This window comes from Clinocottus analis, unplaced genomic scaffold (genome assembly GCF_023055335.1).
Source record: "Clinocottus analis isolate CAN_PGR_092001 unplaced genomic scaffold, fCliAna1.0.p SCAF_5, whole genome shotgun sequence".
In the NCBI taxonomy this organism is placed as follows: Eukaryota; Metazoa; Chordata; class Actinopteri; order Perciformes; family Cottidae; genus Clinocottus; species Clinocottus analis.
In genome coordinates, this window is record NW_027176207.1 from 12,720,840 (window position 1) to 12,726,490 (window position 5,651).

Consider the following 5,651-nt stretch of genomic DNA (forward strand, 5'->3'; position numbering starts at 1 on the left):
CTGAGCAGGTGGTGTTTCTTCTATGTAGGTTCAATCCCATTCATGTGTTGCATTGTTTTTACATTGTTAGTTGATACATTTTTTTGCGGAAAGAAATATTATAGCCCCTTAAAAGCTACTCTAATCAATATGTTTTATTTTAACAAGTTGTCAGATTTCTGAGAGTTGTCACGAACGATAAACCCACAGAGAATTATCCCCTGACTCTACAGTCCACACATATGACCAAGGAACGTAGCATTTCAACCCCTCATTACAGGTCGCGGTGCTTTTAAAAAAAATCTCTCACTTTTCCTGCTATATTATTCTGTCAAATTGTCACCGACATAACTTCCACCTCCCCTCAATGTTCAGGATTAAACAGGGTGGAAGCTGTATTACTCATAGTGTGTGTTTAATTCCAGGCATGCACGTTCACACTTTGACCAAAAAGCTTTCATTACTATTGAACATTGGTGAAACTGTGAAAATCTGTGACGCACCACAGAGAGAAAAACAACCAATTCATTTTGGCACCATTTTGAGGGGAGTGCAAGACTTGTTGGTAGGCCGGGGGTGGGGTGACGTGACTTGTAGCATTTTGTATTTTCCTTCTCTCGCAGACAAAGATTAAGCTGAACCGACTTTGCCTTGGTTATTGATTATTACCCAGGTAATTGGTTATTGATTACGCTTAGCCTTCTTGTCTGTCTGAGGGGTAGAATTGTACTGTACGTTTATTCAGTTGGGATTGAGTTCTGTTTTCTGCCAAATCTCATTTCAGTATGGTAGATTTAGCTTCCACAACAGACAAATCGCCTTCTGCTGCTGCTCACAGTGTTGAGTCACACTGCGGATCCTGCATGAAAAGCATTAAGCTCTGAGTACCTGTGGACTGCCAGAATGTGCAGCTTTTGAAACTAGCAAGACCCGTGATCAGATTGGGTCTAGATGCAAGAAGAGCTTCATTTTACTCGATCAGACTAAATATTCTTTGGCGCTAAAGTCTGCCGCAACACTCAAAATGATTGGTTGTGAATCATATAACCACAGGAACATATATGTTGTAGATGCTGTTAGCACTGTTTATATTTATTGAAAAGAAACAGCAACATTTAGACTAGTGAAGAGGACACTTATTACCATGATGAATGTGAATATGTCTGAGATGTTTTTGATTTCATAAAAAAGCTTAAATTGCTTTACTTTTAACATAAGGGTTGTGTTGTACCAGTAATTCTTTTCAAATTGCCGCCTACTTTTACAAGTAATTAACAGGGTAATAACTCCAAACCACTGGGACTAATTAGAAAAAGAAATGCCATTGTGATAAAAGTGTGGGAGTATTTTAACTGAACAGATTACATCCTTTTTTTAAAGTGTCACTAGCAGACAAATACAGTGTGATATGTTGGTCGTTATTTGAAATAACTGTCTCTCAAAATGTCTTCTGTCTATACGTGAATACACGTATACACACACACACACATGTATATATATATATATATATATATATATATATATATATATATATATATATATATATATATATATATATATATATATATATACTTGATGCATGTACCCACTTTTCACCTGCACAAAGCCAAAACGTGATTGATGAGGACATTTGTTTGCTTTTAAGCAAACCTTTTGATGCCAAAGGCTGTCAAAAACCACACCAGCAACCACAAACTATTTTCTAAAGAAGAAAGGATAGGTAGTAAAGATGCTTACAAATACAAAAGAGCTGCAGCAAAACCAAAGCGGAACACATGTCAGATGCCAGAGCAAATAGAAACTTCCTCTTACTTCGAGGCTTTTTGAGAATGTTTTTTCAAAGAACAATAACTCCATCAGCAGCATGCAGAGTTTAATTCATTCATGTTTGGTGAAGTTCATTTATGTTTTTATAGTTATGAAAATGTGGGAGCATGATCTTGTTTTTCAGTCCATTTCACAGATGATGGGCTTCCTGAACGGCTTCGTCAGCATGGTGTTCTGCCGTCACCTGGGGAAAACAGAGCTGGCGGCGGCGGCGGCGGCATTAGCGATTGCGGTGAGGGATCTCAGTGCAATTCAGTTTCTGTTTTTATTGGCATTCTGCACTCAGGCATCATTGCATCATTGCATTGCGTTTTAAACTTGTATTTTATGTATAAAAGCATGAATCTTTTTTTTGTCTTTTCCTGTACTGTTTTCTTATATTATCTAATTTGATTATAAGTAATAGATGTCACAGGTATTTCCATTGGCAGTGGTTTGGCATCAACATGTGATACTCTCATATCTCAGGGATTTCAGGTCAGTCCGGACCTGTAACTGCTGTGTTCACAGTGTGCTCTTCCAGATTTGTTTTCCTGTGACAACTTGTCCTTTTCCTGCACATGATTAGACATTTTTTTAGTTTCCTGTTTTTATGACCGCATACTTGCAAACTTATGGGAGTGTCAACCGATAGTGTGCCGGAGTGATAGTCCAAAGGGGAGTTTTGATTCTGCTTTTAGCCTGTTTCAGCCCATTCTTCTGGCTGTCAGACAAAGCACAGAGGTCGCCAGGTGAACCCTTTTCATTTCATAGTCTGTGCGTCACAGCCCTGCAACAGCACAATTTGACATATAACGCTATATTTACACATATCACTCATGGATAAATTCATTTAACATGATGTATTGCCCTTATTTACCATTTCCTTTATTTTCTCATCTGCCATAAAGACTCTCCCAGCTGTCTGTGAAAATCTTAATGCCGGCTCTGCCAGTGAAATATACTTCTTTTTTTGCGTCACCTTCCATACATTTTATTGAATGGTTGTTTAGTTACATTATTGATCTAATTACCTCATTCATTGCCTCCTGATTCTGCAGGCTGCCTAACAGCTGCAAGGGCGATATCTTCAGAATCAGGTGTGTTTATTGACTGCAAGACCACTGGTGTGAAACTAAATAATGACTCAAATGAGATTATTTTGTGTGTTAGAAATAATGTGTACTATGAGACTGAAACAAACAGCAGGTGTGCTGACGGGTTGAGGAGGTGTGCTTTTTTAAACAGCTTGCTGTGTCTCACAGGGCATAATGTTAGCCCAGGTGATATCTTGAGCCACAGGGAATGTTTTAAATGTAATAATCAATTACATCTTCCTCAACCATCTGGATTTGGGGGTTGCGTGACTACATCCATCATACTCACAATAGTCTTTGCCTTTACGGCGTAATGCGCTTTCATATTTCAAACCAATCAGAGTATCACTCAGAGTATTTATATAGCGTGGTCATTAATAAACTGGATGCTTTATTTGAGGACTTCTTTACTGGCAATGACTCAATACTTTGTTTTTCTACCTTTTTGTTGTTGTCTTGACTCCACTAAAGTGGATCAACAGCTGCAAACGCCATCTCACAGTATTCTTTGGCTGTGTTCTTGTTTGTGTAAATCTGCTATTTCTTTGCGCAATCAGGCACCCAAGTTAAAGGCACTTCCACATTGACTTCCCTTTTTTGGAACTGGAGGTTGCCGCCTGTGTTGACCTTCAGTGCACTCACTAAAAGACTTCAGGATGTACGTTAGTTTTACAATTAATTGGAATGAGTGAAACCGCCAATCGCATTGAAAACTGTGGGCAAAGAGTGGCAGATGGGGGGGTCAGAGATGCACTCAGCTGTGTTATCCCTCCAGCCTCAAAACAGCCGGGGAACGGTTAAGAATGGTGAGTTAGCAATCAGAAGGCAGTCAATGCCAGTAAAACAGGTAATGAAAGGTGTTTAGAAAAAGTAAGAATCACCACAGTCACGAGAGGTCCTTGAGCATGCAGCCAGCTGCTGCTGGTTCACAACTGCATCCAACAATCTGGACCAATTAGAGCCCCAAAACCTTTTTCATCACAGGCTCATGTATACTTAAAGAGAAATATTATATATTATAATTTTTAAGACTATATTGTGAACTTGAGAAAATTTGATGAATACAGGCTTCACAATATACTACTTTTCACTTATTAATTATTGAATTTAGCGTTTAATGCAAAAAAAAATTACATTTTTTCATTCCTAATATATATATATATATATATATATATATATATATATATATATATATATATATATATATATATATATATATAATATAAACATATAATATAGCTATGTATATAAAATCATGCTGTCGTCCAAAGGTTTTCTCCATAGCTGCCACTGTTCTGCCCTTAGTGCTTGCATAGTGTATGTGCATGTATGAATCAAACAAATTAAAGTCATGTTTCATGTTTTACCATTTAAATTAATTTGCCAATAAAAGGATTTTTGTTGATTTAGAATACATTAATCCCTACTAAGCGTCTATCTATTTCCAACCCCTTGTCTAATGATGTGCGCTGTCTTTCTTATGACTTTCCCAATCATTGTTTCGCATTTCATTGGAGCGTGTCCTAGTGTGTCGAAGCATAAGGTTGGTTACATTTTCAGAGAAGTAAGTACAGAATGGTTTGTGTTTGTTATCCCAGACAAAATCCCTCCCTGCCGAGAGCTTTAATTTCAACGTGTAACTTCAGAGAACACTGACCATTGACAGCAAAGGAAGCTTGGACTTTGCGCTGTCACTACCTTACATGAATGATTTAGTTATTTAAAGTAAGCAAACGCATACTTGTATCAACTTTGCATTAATCTATTATTTATTAATTAAATGTTCATATCCGTATCTGCATTTTGCTTTTCGACATTATTCAGAGTCTGGCAGATATCATGAAGATTTACGGTTTCATCCATGTTGCTGAGGCCTTTGCGGTGAGAGTTTATTCCCCATTGGTATGTCTTTATTATTCCCAGTCAAAATAGACATCATTAAATATTTATAAAATAAGTGACGGTATCATATTTCCACTCAAACTAGTACACTTTTCGCTAAAGTCCATGTTTTTTATAATTTTTCTGTGCAAAATGAACTGGATAAAAACCACTGAAGAGTTGAGGAAAAGCTAAACTAATTCACTTGATACAGTGCCATTGCTATTGTAGATGAAAACTATGTTCAACCAAATCCAGTTGGGTGGATATTTATATTTTAGCCTGTTTTTTGTGATTTGGTTGTTGTTTTAAATCTCTAAGCAGCAGTCCACACAACAGAGGGAAGCAAGATGTTCTGGAAATATAACAAAGGTCACAAGTTACTATTTACCTCCAAATATGGACATATTCTTTCTGGGAACTATTGCAATCATCAATCATGTGTTAAACCGGTCGCAGCCCTGGTCTCTGGCGATAAAAAGGCCCACGAAAAGACGAGTCGATCTACGTCCTTGAGCTCTGAAAGCAAAGCTTGATGTGCGTGATGCAGGTCAGTAGACATCAGATGATGTGGCTCTGTCAGTCAGGCAGCTGGTAGTACGACGTGGCCTCACTGGGCTGCTCATGTTCATCATCCTCGCTGCTGGAGTCTGCATCCGCGAGCTGCACATCAGACTGCTCGAATAAGACGAGTGACCATGAACTTGTGTGTGCAGAAGCAAGCTCTGTGAGTCAGCCTCTGAGAGCACAGACGCATCCTCATGCGTAGCAGTAAAGTACGTCACACATAAGCAGACATCAACAATCGCTAACAAAAATATATATATAGCTATGTATGTAGCTTTCATTTTACCATGTGAAGTCATTTCAACTGACAAACATCCAATC

At 38.0% G+C, this 5,651-nt stretch overlaps 2 pseudogenes; both read left to right on the top strand.

The window, feature by feature from the left end:
* Positions 1 to 764: 764 nt before the first annotated feature.
* On the top strand, positions 765 to 3,549 carry LOC137802361 (multidrug and toxin extrusion protein 1-like; annotated as a pseudogene).
* A 1,151-nt stretch (positions 3,550 to 4,700) lies between these two features.
* LOC137803148 (multidrug and toxin extrusion protein 1-like) lies at positions 4,701 to 5,450 on the top strand (annotated as a pseudogene).
* The last annotated feature ends 201 nt before the right edge of the window (positions 5,451 to 5,651 follow it).